At 45.6% G+C, this 13,943-nt stretch overlaps 2 non-coding genes across 2 annotated transcripts; both read left to right on the top strand.

The window, feature by feature from the left end:
- The first annotated feature begins 10,606 nt into the window (after positions 1–10,606).
- TRNAL-CAA lies at positions 10,607–10,715 on the top strand. The gene is made up of 2 exons: positions 10,607–10,644; positions 10,670–10,715. It is a non-coding gene; the product is annotated as a tRNA-Leu (tRNA).
- A 516-nt stretch (positions 10,716–11,231) lies between these two features.
- TRNAE-CUC lies at positions 11,232–11,303 on the top strand. Its single transcript has one exon. It is a non-coding gene; the product is annotated as a tRNA-Glu (tRNA).
- Positions 11,304–13,943: the final 2,640 nt, after the last annotated feature.

Raw genomic sequence — 13,943 nt, 5'->3', positions numbered from 1 at the left:
CCCTCAACACCCTAATCATGACTGGAAGTTGATCCGTGAGGCACAGAAATCGATCATGGCTTATGGACTAGATAATCCGTATGTACAGTCTATCATTGAACAGGTATTTGCTGGCCGAGCAATGTGTCCGTATGATGCGATTAAGCTAGCTGACATGCTTCTTACACACAGAAATTGTTGTGGAAAGATGATTGGGCTAAGAGAGTTGACTTGGCTCTTGTCCGCAATTTGGATTTACGGATGATGATCCTCGGCGCGGCCACTGCTGATATGTTTTTGTTGACCCGCATTTGCAAGCCCGCCTCGATCCCGGATCCTGCAGCAGTCGCAGGAACTGGCTTTGGCTGCCTTTAAAGCGGTGCCCCAGATAAATTATGCAAGGCCCATCGGAACGTATTTCCCTTTTGGATCGCCAGGCTATTGATAGATCTCCTAATCTGACGCCAGAGGCCAGAACTGCAGTTGGACTTGATCTTGCAACCCAGAATGCAAATCCCACTTGCCGCCGTATATAGCCACCTTGCCCCAAGACGGCGCCTGATGGAAATGATTGAGGCATGTGGTAGGGCGGATAAGGCAGCAATTCATGCTAAGGCACAGGCCTCTGCACTGGTGTGGAAAACCTGGACATTTCTGCAAAATGGGCAGCGGGCCTCTGATGTGTTACCTGAAGCTGCAACTGGCGCAAGGATGGAACAGCTGCCTGGAACACCTGACTTGGCCACAGCGACAGATGTAGTTTTAGAGACTGACGAGGTACAAGTTCTTCCTTCCAACACCGATGGTCCATTAGGATTTGGCCTGAGTGCCCTTTTGATTGGTCGTCAACATCAAAACAAGGTATTTTTGTTTTGCCTGGGAATATTGGGATAATGTTGTCCCCTGTGACTATAACTGCTGGTACACGTCTTGCTCAGTTAATACCTTTCAAGGGATGTGTGTCGAGGTTTGATCCACTGGCCCTCCCCACACTGCCTTTGCTATGGACATCACAACTACTCGGCTTCAGGGATCCCGATGGGCGGCAGATCACTCAGGGAGGTTTTATTGGGGATGCAATGCAGAGTGGGGTAACTGAGGCACCTGTGACGACAGAGGTAGAAGATCCTGTGTTTACCTTGGAATCAGAGCCCACTGCAGCGGTTGCAGCTGAGGCCCCCATGCAGAATGATGTAGGAGATGCGCCATCTAACCTAGTATCAGAATACCCAGGGGCAGTTGTAAATGGGGCCCCTCTACAGAGCGCCATGTGTCCTCAAGAACTGCCTGTGTGTAGAAAGGGAGACGAAGAGGAGCAAGAGAATTTAGCTGTGCAGCTGGCAGATACTGGCTCACCCATTTTTAGTACTGAAAGCTCTGTGGCTCAAAAAACATTTGTGCCTGTTACAGCTGCAGCAATTGAAGAACAAATCATTGCAGAAACTGTAACATCTATGGAAACCTCAGCTGAAACTTTAAAGCCTTTAGAAGCAATGCCTGGAAAACTATTTCCTGAACTAGTCCAAGATATTACCACTGCTCATTCGGGATTTGAGGCTGCAAACAGTAGGACTGAAGAAACTGCAACAGTGTCAGTATCGGAGATGACTGCTGCAATGGTGGATGGAATGACTGAGAAAGCAACAAGATTTACACAACCTGAGCCCCTGGAGAACAACTGCTTGTTAGCTGTGCCAGGATCCCGTTTGTTTGATCCTCCCTGAATGATTTAATTGATTGAAATAATTTTTGCTTTGCCTGAATGTATAGGATGATATCCTGATAATTTCCCCCGTAAAACTTGAACCACGATGGTGGTGGAACAGAAAAAAAAACACTCACATCATTAATATTGCCAATGTCTAGAAATTCCTGACTAAAAGGGCATTGAAAACTGACCCTGGTAAAGAAGCAAAGAATTGCACACTGGCAGGAAAAAATTTGGGCTCCTGCTAAAAAATGTGGTATTGATTGGATTTTGGGGTTTATTTTACAGGCTGCGCCTGTGTTGTGGAATTTTTTTAGCATGTATTGCCCTCCTAATTGGATTGTAAATGATATTACCCGCCCCCATTACTAGCCCTGTTTTTAGAGCCTAATTGTTTTTGTTTTTAAAGTTTGAGAAAACTCAGCCAAAAGGTTTGTTGAGTATTCTCAAAGGGGGGGGGAGTTTATGGTGTTATTTAGGCATAAATTTAGGTAATTTGGGAGAATGGCTTTGAATTTATGTGACCCAAAATACCTTTATGTAAAGTGCTTTGGATCGGGCCTAGGCAGGTAGGCAATAGACAGAGGCTTGGAAAGGAAAAAAGGATCGGGCCCAAGCGGGCAGGCAACAGACAACAAGCTTGGAAAACTGGTTGATAACCTTGAGGGTGTAGTTGATAGAAAAGGTAATTAACTACAAGCGAGTAATGTTAGGCAGAGTACAAAGTTAACTCTGTGGTTGCTGGAGGGAATAGCAGTTGAATTTTGTAAGGATGCTAAAGAGAAAAGTTTTTGGTGTTTTTGAAATGTTTGTAAACAAATTTAGGCAAATAAATTAGTTTACAATTGTTTGGCCATAAATAATTTTGTTGCATTAATTGAAGATTGTATATTGTGCTATGTAATTGTATTAGGCTACGGGCATATAAGTGGTGATTTTTTTGGGGGGTTTAAAGGTAGAAGTTAATACTAAGAACCCTTAAGCTGTGAATAGCTTTGAATTTAGAAGTAAGCCAAGATGCAATTGTATTACTGTAAATGATTTAATTGATGATGTAATTTTCCTTTTTTGCCTGATGGTACTAAGGGTATTTGTATATTGTATGTAATGATTGCTTGCCCAGTAGGGGTAGTTTTGTTTTGTTTTTTAGATATTAAGAAAATTGGTGTTAGCTGCATAGCATTTTATGTACCATGCATTTATTTATGGAGTTCAATTTATGTTATGTGTTTTATGTTTTGTTTTGTGGTGTTTGTTTGTTTGTTTGTTTGTTTGTTTTTCTGGCCAGAATTGTCTTTTGCGTTTTATGTAGTTTATGTTGTGTTTTTCTAGGACCCCCCCCCTCCCTCAGTGTCAGTTTGATCGCCTGACATCTGAGGGATGATTTGGTAATAGAAGTTTGCCACAAGTTGGTGTGCTATAGAGAAGGGGGGAATCCTGTAGAATTTACACCATTTATTTGTTGTGCTTTGTTTTTCTTTGGTGTTGTTGGGGTTATGTTAAGAATTGCATGGTTATATAGGTTGGTTTTATAAAGTTTTAATTTTGGTTTGTGATAGATTGTAGTGTTATGATGTTATGAGTTGGGAATGTTTTGCTTATGCCTTTTTTCTTTTTTTCCTTTTTTATTTTGAGAAAAGGCGGGAGATGTGGGAATTTGGCAGATAAGTATGTGAGAGCTGAAGTGTTTAGACTTCAAGGTCGAGGCTAGTTTTTATCTGCTGGTAGGCAGTAAATAGGATGATAAGTCAAACAGGTGTTAGGATGATAATTACCCTATGGGGTTACAGCTGCGGCTGTGTAAATTTTGTTAACCAATTAGCAACTGCTTGCTTGCCTGCTTCAAGAGTATAAAGATGTATGCTGGAGAGAAATAAATGACTTTGCTGCCAATCAAACTGACTGAAGAGCTTTGTTCATATACGCCTGCGATGCAACACTAGGATACAGAGGGATCTAGACAAATTAGAGGATTGGGCCAAAAGAAATATGATGAGGTTCAACAAGGACAAGTGCAGAGTCCTGCACTTAGGATGGAAGAATCCCATGCACTGCTACAGACTAGGGACCGAATGGCTGGGCAGCAGTTCTGCAGAAAAGGACCTAGGGGTTACGGTGGACGAAAAGCTGAATATGAGTCAACAGTGTGCCCTTGTTGCCAAGAAAGCTAATGGCATTTTGGGTTGTATAAGTAGGGGCATTTCCAGCAGATCGAGGGATGTGATCATTCCCCTCTATTCAGCACTGGTGAGGCCTCATTTGGAGTACTGTGTCCAGTTTTGGGCCCCACACTACAAGAAGGATGTGGATAAATTGGAGAGAGTCCAGCGGAGGGCAACAAAAATGATTAGGGGGCTGGAGCACATGACTTATGAGGAGAGGCTGAGGGAACTGGGATTGTTTAGTTTGCAGAAGAGAAGAATGAGGGGGGATTTGATAGCTGCTTTCAACTACCTGAAAGGGGGTTCTAAAGAGGATGGATCTAGACTGTTCTCAGTGGTAGAAGATGACAGAACAAGGAGTAATGGTCTCAAGTTGCAGAGGGGGAGGTTTAGGTTGGACATTAGGAAAAACTTTTTCACTAGTAGGGTGGTGAAGAACTGGAATGGGTTACCTAGGGAGGTGGTGGAATCTCCTTCCTTAGAGGTTTTTAAGGTCAGGCTTGCCAAAGCCCTGGCTGGGATGATTTAGTTGGGTTTGGTCCTGCTTTGAGCAGGGGGTTGGACTAGATGACCTCCTGAGGTCCCTTCCAACCCTGAGATTCTATGATTCTATGATTAACCACAATTCCTTATCCAGCACCAGGTCTATGTGACTTTCCATTCCATATTATTTATGGAAATATGCTTATGATATGGCATAACTGAGATATAGTTTGTGCAAGTTGGCTCATGTAAGATATCATTGGAAAGGTTACGATGTACTGCATGTGATTATCCAATTTGTATGCCTGTATCATTTCAGTATCTGAAGTTAGGAATATTGACTATGCATCTATATTTCAAATGGGATTCTTTGGGTGTCACCCCCAACTAGCCCTTCAGGTACAACAATGAAAAAGCCAGACAGGGCTGATGGCCCATCAGTAAAGACAATGGAGTGTGGAAGAGCTTAATCTTCCAGTGGATGCTCCAGATGCCCTGCGAGTAAGGGCTGCCACAGCCCTGCAGAGATAGGGGTCCGAGTCACTTGGTACAGGACCCCTTCCCTCCCTTTTTGGAATGCCCGTATTTTTCCACAGCAAGACAAAAGGTTCCCGCCTTACACAATAGCTATATAAGGCAGGAGAGTCACATCATCAAGGTTCTCCTCTGGCTCCCCACTCAAAGAGAAACTGAAAAACACCTGGAAGCAAGAACTGCACTTGGGGGAGAAGCCCAAGCTGGAAGGGCGTCTAGCTTGTGGATAATAATACCTGAGGTCTCAAGCTGCAGGCCAGTGCAGCTGCCTTTCAAGACTTTCTGTAATCTGCCTGCAATAATATCTAGGGTGAGAAATTACTATTTGTAACCAATTTCTTTAGTGAAACAAGCTTAGTTTGAGTGTTTTGTTTTATTTTCTTAGTAATCTGCCTTGTTCTCTTTGTTATCTCTTTAACCACTTAAAATCTACCTTTTATAGTTAATAAAATTATTTTGTGTTTATAATATAACCCAGATTGTGCAATTCATAATGGGGGGGGGGGGGAGGCAGTAAGAGGCTGTGCATACCTTCCTCCACATTGAGGGAGGAGGTGGATTTCATAATATACCTTTGGGTCTGCACTCCAAGTGAGGTAGGCACCTGAGTGCTGGGGCAAGTCCCTTTAGCTGAGTCTTCCCAGAGCTGATCTCAGTGTCTGTGTTGTTCTGCAGTTGGGTGTGGCCCTGCTTGTGTGTGTTCTGGAGGATCTTAAGAGCAGGGGCAGCTCTAGGAATTGCGCCGCCCCAAGCAGGGCGGCACGCCGTGGCGGGGGGCGCTCTGGCGGTCACCGGTCCCGCAGCTCCAGTGGACGTCCTGCAGACGTGCCTGCGGAGGGTCCGCTGGTCCTGCGGCTCCGGTGGACCTCCCGCAGGCATGCCTGCGGATGCTCCACCGGAGCCGCGGGACCAGCGGACCCTCCGCAGGCATGCCTGCGGGAGGTCCACCGGAGCCGCCTGCCGCCCTCCCGTGGCATGCCGCCCCAAGCGCGTGCTTGGCGCGCTGGGGTCTGGAGCCGGCCCTACTTAAGAGCCTGGCTCAGCAAGACAGGAAAAAGGGGGCCCATGCTGGCAGAACAGGTGGGCTCAGTGGTATCTCAGCACATCAGGTGGCATCTTAAAGAGGGCCAACCTATCACAGACTAGACTGAGGTTGATAAGGTGTTCCTAAAGAAGAAGAATTAGGTGTAGCTGAAGTTGGTTAATTAGAATCTGCTTGGTAACTGTTCTCAAAAGGGAGGGTAAAAACTGATGAGAATGTTAACAGGAAGAGATGGCTTCTTCAGCAGAACCTTGCTACTGCTTGCTTCCGGGGATTAAGTGACTGGGTCTATAAAGGGCGGTAGCATCATTTCTCATCAATAATAATAGCCCCAACACTTCCTTTTAATAACCACAATGGGCAGGTGTTCATCTTGTTGGTGGTTGTGAAATCTTATCCTAAAATTTGAGAACATCCAACAACATTGAGAATGGAAGGAACTCAACAGAAAGAAGTGGTCTCTTCAGACAGCCCAGCCCATTCTGAGTTTCTGAGAGACTGTGTCAGATCTGAGCAATCTTACCTGCAAAGCAGATTTAAAACTACTGACAATGGGCCAGATTTGCAAAGGTACTAAGGTGCCTAAAGATGAAGGTGTTCAAAAGCCCCTAAGCAGGTTAAGTTCCTACCTTCCATTGATTTCAATAGCAATTAGGTGTCTAATATGTTGAAACTCTTTTGAAAATCTCACTAGACCTATCAGCATTGTGAGGGGCCTAAATACCTTTGAAAACTTGGTCCCAGAGTCCCTGATATATCAAAGCACTTAAGTACATGCATAACTTTAAGCACATTGTAATTCCATTGACTTAAAGGGGACTATGGACTTGCTTAGGCATTTTGCTGGATTGAGGCCAATGAGAGTGTCTTCCTGTCTTGTAGTATATAGGATCTGATTCATCTCCTATAGCAGTCAATAGGAAACTCCAATTGACTCCAATGGGAAACTTCCATGATTCCAAAGGAAGTTGAATTAGACCTATATGATCTAGTTTTGAAAAAATGCCAAGCACCCAAAACTCCAGTTGAAGTCAATGGGAGCTACTAGCGCTAGGAACCTCTGAAAATCAGGGTCTATGTAATGTTTTGCACTATCTGAGGAGCAGCAGTGGCTCCAGGCACCAGTGCACCAAGCACATGCCTGGGGTGGCAAGCCACAGGGCGCGCCCTGCCGGTCCCTGCGAGGGCGGCAGTCAGACAGCCTTCAGCGGCTTGCCTGCGGGAGGTCCACCGGTCCCACCCTTTGGTGGCAATTCGGCAGTGGGTACGCTGAAGCCGCGGGACCAGCGGACCTCCCGCAGGCAAGCCGCCGAAGGCAGCCTGCCTACTGTGCTTGGGGCGGCAAAAAAGCTAGAGCCGCCCCTGCTGAGGAATGAAAATATCTTGCCATTTCCAAGATCCTATGTCATCCCAGATATTTTCCTTTCACTCTCTGTTCCAGGCCTCTGTCAGCCTGGAATGGAAAACTGTGTACAATAAGGGCCCGATCTCACTGACATTCACTACTGAGCAAAGCGCTTGTTTACTGCAGTTAATTGTCCTATTGACTTCAGTGACAATAAGCATTTTACTCAGTATGAAATGTTTGAATTGCTGAGTATAAAGGCTCAGATACGGAAAGGAATTTACACACCTTTCTGGAGAGAACTTGAGTTGGTTAAAACAGACACAAGCATCTCACTGTGTCACATAACGAGGGCTTTCCATTTCATTGCCAGCTATTTTCTTGTGGCGAATAGTCGGAAAGCAACTTGGCTTTGATCATGAGAGGGTCATTCCTGGAGTTAACAGTTATCCATTTGTTATGTGCATTGGCTAAAGTTTAGAACCTTCGTACAGATGCTTAGAGAGAACTCGGATGGGAACGTTTTATATATTACAAATGAAAAAATGCACAAACCCTGAAGCAATAGCTCATTCCCTAGGGGCTTGTTAAGGCAAGGGACGCTTTCACCATTGACATCAGATAATAAAAACATGGAAAAATTCTGTCTAGTTCCTTTGCATTTAAACCAATGTTATGTGTGAGAGAAGAAGAAATAACAACGAAAGGTGGAACCTAAAAACAAAACAATGGGCCATCTTTTTGTTCTGTGTTTGTATATCACCTAGCACAATAGGGTCCTGGTCCAGGGCTAGAGCTCCTAGATGCTAAAATAATAATAATAATAATAACAATTAATAATAATAATAATTTATTATGAATACCACTACCTCAGTTACAATGTAATTGATAACATGAAATAATAAAAAATGAATGATAAAAATAAATCCAACTCAGTAAAATAAAAGATTGGTGCAATAATATTAATGTGTGACTAATGGAATTTTAATATGCAAAATCTCTAAGGGTCACCTCATTGGCCAGAATGACCAGCCAATAAGCACCTAGGGTTTTTAAAGCCTGTTATTTACATAAGAAAGGGAAAATGACCTAGCTGCACACAAATGCACAGTGGGGCCTGTACAGCCCTAGTCATAATGCAATTGGCTGGAGTGGCAGCCTGGCTACCCAATCAGCAAGCCCAGGGTGGGCCCTCATTTGCATGCTAACTGTTATATGAGATCTCAGCTGGCAGGAGGCTGGTGGCATTTGGCTGGGGAGAGCTGAGTTACGCAGGAGCAGAGTGGAAAGATGGCGGATACCCAGAGAGGGAAGAGGAAGGTTCAGACTAAGAGGACACAGAAGGCCCAGCAAGATGAGCCACGGGCCGCCCCCAAGCCGGGGAAGCGCCAGCCCCAGGCGGGGCATCAGGTGAGGCAGAAGCCAGTGGCGAAGCAGCTGAAGAGCTGCCAGGGAAAGAAGGGCCTGGGGAAGAATGGTGTCCCTGCCCGTTACGCCTCCCGGATGCTGCAGCAGATGAGGAAGGTGCGCATGTCGGCCAAGGCCAAGGGGCTGATGAAATCCTTCATGGCCGACCTCTACAGCCAGGTATCCACCGAGGCCGAGCACCTGAGGAAGCAGAAACGGCTCCCCGCCCTGGGCTCCTCAGAGGTGCGAGCTGCCCTGCAGCAGGTGATGCCGAGGGAAGTGGCCAAGCACTCGGCCACACCCGTCTGCAACGAGTCCGCATAGAGAAATGTCCCTCCCTTCTCCTCAGGGGCAAGCCCAACTTGGGGGAGAGAAAGAACAAGAGGGGAGAAGGGAGAGAAGCAAACCTGAGAGCCCCGGACACCTGCCTGAATGAAAATTGCTGGAAAGATGTCTAACAAACTTGCATTTTGCCCCCTACTGGTGAACCAAGCTCACACTCTTCTGCATGCCAGATACTCAGCTAAAGGAGAGAGACTTCATCCCATCTCCTGAAATAAGGGACCATCATGCTGCAGCCTGAATCAATGAGAGCTCCTTAAGAGGCCTGTATGCTACAGCCTGAATTCCTGACAGAATTTGCATTATTTTAAAGAAGAGACTGTCATCTCCTGGCTGAATCAGTGAGAGAGGCTTTCTGTTGTTGGTCCACAGGCGGCAGACTGAATGAAGCAGAGAATTGCCATCCTTGTAAACTCAGAGACAACTGAGACTGAGTAAAAAGATTGGCCAGCATTAGAAATGAAAGAGTTGTAGGGGAGGTGGGAAAAATAACAGACAGTAACATCACCTCGGCATTATAATAAAACTGGAATGTTAGGAGTGGTTTGTTGTGTGTTTTTTGGTTCCCAAGGAAGAAGAGAACGGGATGGTTTGGGATTTAACGTCTTTTAGACCTATTTTCAAAGGTATTTGGGCACCGAAGGATACAGACAGGCATTGCATAGGGTTTTCACAAGCACCTGAAGCAGGCTATGTGCAGACTCCATTTGATTTCGACGGGAGTTAGGTGCTTTTGAAAATGCCACTTAGTGCCTATCTGAATCTTTAGGCACCTAAATACCTTTGGAAGTCTGGTCCTGAGCTTGTTGTTCCAGCAGCAGCTGTATTTTATATGTCTGAACAGCATAATCACACCCCGAGAGGGCTGAGACCTGTGTGTGTGACTTTGCTTTTCCGGCTGGGAGGTAAAGATCTCTGCTATGCACCTGGCTGTAGGGTTTGCAGTGGGTTGAGGGTGCGGACTGGAAGGGAAATACGTGTTTGATACTATGGTACTCTAGCCATGCCACTGAGCAGAGTGTATAGGGAAGGGGATTGGCTAGATTAAAACATGACTGCAAACGCGACCAATCAGAGATCACTATTTCTCTCTTTTGAGCCAATGAGAGAGTTCAATCCAAGCACAGGCTGTACTCAGAGGGGCGAGCTGAATGGTGAAGTCCCCTCCTGGCTGAACTTTATGCACTTTGACTCTGTCCTGGGGAGGGGACCAAGTGAGAAGAGGGAGGCAAGAGAAACTGGGCAGGTACACGTGGAGACGGGAGAAAAGGGATATGGAAAAAAAAGTGTGCCGGGAAGATAAACACTGTGCTAGCCCGTTCCTGGCAGGGAGCTGCTGTATTGAGGAATAGGAGTGAGTATCATTTAAACAGCTGCAAACAGAGCCGCTGGTGCAGTCCAGTTTAGAGGCTGCCTAAGCTAGCGGGAGTGGTTAGATGTGTCTGATCCTTTTTGTGGCTCGGCAGCAGTCGTGGGTCTGTGTGTGTCATGGAGGGTGAGTCCTGGGGCCGCTGAGATTGTAGCAAAACAACAAGGAAATGTGACAGGAAGACACTTTTGCAGAGAGATTATGAGCCACTTGTTTCAAACATTGTCTCGTCAGTGTCAGGATGGCCGAGTGGTCTAAGGCGCCAGACTCAAGGCTCTGTCTTCCCCTCACCTGGGTGTTCTGGTCTCCGAATGGAGGCGTGGGTTCAAATCCCACTCCTGACACGTTCTTTTAAGTAATAATAAAACGTTCTTTTAATTTCATTGGATTAAAATGGGAAAACAAGCCAAGGATTCCTTCCTTCCTTTCTTTTCATTGACAGTGTATTTTAAAACATGTATGTTTGTTTCCAGGGCTCTTCTCCATCAGATCTTTATTTGCCCTGTATTATGGAGGGGCTGTAAGGGGTAAAGGGGAGATTTGGGGGTGGATCAGCAGCCCCTCTTATTTTAGTATTGGTCACACAGCCTTGAAAGAGCCGTAAAACCTGGCTGTAACCCGCACTGACAGCTCTTTCAAAGTTTAAATTAACTGCGGGGGGGGCAAAGCCAGTCTCTGCTGATTTGCACAAGAGTTGTGCCTGCTGCAGAGTTACGTGTGCGGTGCAGTCTAGGTGCTTTGTTCAATTCAGAGGCGTGAAATGATCGTGTGTGATTGCAATGAGAGCTTTTGCATAGAGAAAATACTAACTCTGTACATGGGAGTAGGAGTACAGCCTACAAAGCACGCTTGCTATCTCTTCCCTGGTGGTCTAGTGGTTAGGATTCGGCGCTCTCACCGCCGCGGCCCGGGTTCGATTCCCGGTCAGGGAACGATATTTTTCTTAATTAAAATAACTATAATTTTCACAAGCGAGGGAGGGAAAGAGATTCTCCCATGCTGAATATGGATTCAGTATTTTTTTTTTTAAGTTTGGACTACAGTTTCAGACGGAGAGATTTCTACACTCTACTGCAACCTGGGAAGAGAAATTAACATTGTTTTAATGCTTGTGAATGATTCGACTGCTACCCCAGCCGGAGGTGGCTTAGAAAACTGCCAGCTAGCTGAGGCGAGACATTTGTGGAGGCTGATTACTGGAAGCACGAATGCCCCTGAGTAACTTTAGTCACAGGAGTAAGGCCACTGAAATCACTGCGATAGTGGTGAATGAAATTCCTGTTGTGCAGAGTAACCTTACTGCTTCTCTTAGTGAAGCTAGGTGCCAAAGGGTCTTAGGGAGTCACCAAATAACAGATGCTAACACTTTTTGTCACTTTCTGATTTTATTGAATAGTAGCAGGACCTTCAGCAACACTGTATCTGGGAGGCTGGGGACCAAGTTGACTTTTCTCTCTCCATTATTTGGCAGCATGGCCTTGGAGTAGCACTGAAGACAGCTAGATTCCAGGCTTGGCTCTCCCGAGACCTTGAGCAAAGTCCCCACTTTGTGCCTCAGTTTCCCCATCTCCAAAATGGAGATAATGCTGGTGCCTTCCTTTGCAAAGTGCTTGGAAATATGCTGAGGAATGGTGCTATATGAGAGCTGAGTATTATTAGTCATTCTACAGCCCTCCAAAATCTCAGCCTAAAAGTAGGTGCTTCCTGTCCCAGCAATAAGCAAGGTTATTTGGGGCCAGATTCTAACACGAGTGGCCCAGTTGAAATCAGCAGGGTAAAGTGTGCAGTAAGGCACTTCCTCATATGTAAGTGAGAGAAATAAAACTCAGCTCTTAGTTTAAAGGGGCAAAGGGTGCTGATAAAAAAAATCTGCACTGTCTAGCAGAGTAAGGGGGGTATTTTGGGATTCAACCTTTTTTTAAAAGACTAACCAAATTAAGAGTCCCCTTTGTTTATAGTAAATATTGTCTTACTCTCTGAGTGGTCCCACTAAGAACCAAGGAGCTGTCAGAAGGTTAAAGTACCAATCAACTAGAGTAAGTGTGTCAGAATCTAACCCTTGTTAATTATTATTAATTAGTATCATAATCATAAATATTATCCTCCCCAAATTGGAAATCCATTAGGAACTGATGCTTTACTGTTATTGTGCCAATCAAAGCTTGCTTTATTTTTGTTTTAAAAATGAGTGTCAGGTTTATGGGAAAGAAACAAAGGCTGAAAGCATTTATTGTGGTCTAGTAGCTAGATCACTGCACTGAGAGTCACAAGACCTGGGTTTCATTCCCAGTTCTGGCACTGACCTGCTCATTAACCCTACACAAGTCATGTCACTTCTTCATGCTTCACTTTCTCCATTTGTGACAGTGACAGACATTATAAAGTGCTTTGAGCTCTACTGGTGAGAAATGCTGTAGAAGAGTGAGGCATTCTTAAGCACAAATCCGCACGTGACAACAAGAGTTCTTACAATTACCAGGCTGTGTTTGCAGAACCTGTTAGAACCTTTCTGGCATTTAAACACGTGTTGCTTTACACGGATGAACAGTCTTAAAAACTCCATGACCCACCAGTGCCACAACAAGCAGGGAAGTTGCCTGGGGCCCCAAGCCAAAGGGGCCTCCACAAAGTTACATTGCTCAGGCTTCAGCTTCAGCCCCGGGTGGTGGGGCTCAGGGCCCCAGGCAGTGGGGCTGCCCTGGACCCCTGCGAGTCTAATACTAGCCCTGCTTGGTGGACCCCCTGAAACCTGCTCGCAGCCGTCAGCGGGAGAAGCTCTCCCATTGAGATAGCACCATCCACACCAGGGGCTAGGTCGGTCGCTCAGAGGTGTGGATTTTTCACACCCCTGAATGATGTAGTGACACTGATGTCAGTTTACAGTGTAGGCCTGGCCTCAGTCACAATCTTAATCTAGGTAAGGCCTAGATACCTATTTCCATTTTTGATACTTACAGCTGTTTATGTCTTTGATCTGCACTTGCAAAAAGCTAGTAACTAAGGGTGCACAAAGAAATGTGTTCTTAACATGGGTTAAAATAGCAGTGAAGACACAGTAGCTCGGTTTGTTAGCAGGGAGCCTGGTGGTTGAACGCTAGATGCCAACCTAAGTTAAAGTGTCTTCACTGCTCCTTTAACCCAAGCTAACTAACCTGGGTTAAGAACACTCCGTTTTTTGGGGGGAGGAGGGGAAGGGGGCAGTGACAGTAGACATACCTGAAAGCCAAAGCATGAAGACACTAGCCTCTGTAGTGCTAGCTAGTGTGAGTAGTCTCTGGATTTCAACAGGGCGATGCACAGAAGTCAGCAATGTGCTTAACAGGAAATTCCTGGCCCTGTATTCTGAACCGTATTTGTTCATGGTGAAGTATCTTGCCAGTAGGTATGAATGAAAACCAAGGTTGAGAATTGCTGCAGTGGAAAAATCCACTCTTCTCTAAGTATCTGGGTGAGGAAGGCAGCCTGCTCAGTATGGCCCTGAACCAAAGCCCACAGAAATCAGTGAGAAGACTCCAGTGACTTGGTGGGAGCTGGATCAGAGACAAAAGGGATTGGGAAGCTAATTGAAATGT

The sequence above is a fragment of the Mauremys reevesii genome, linkage group 15, assembly GCF_016161935.1.
Source record: "Mauremys reevesii isolate NIE-2019 linkage group 15, ASM1616193v1, whole genome shotgun sequence".
NCBI lineage: Eukaryota > Metazoa > Chordata > Testudines > Geoemydidae > Mauremys > Mauremys reevesii.
The sequence above is the reverse complement of the archived record's forward strand: the minus strand, read 5'-3'. Positions and strand labels throughout refer to the sequence as shown.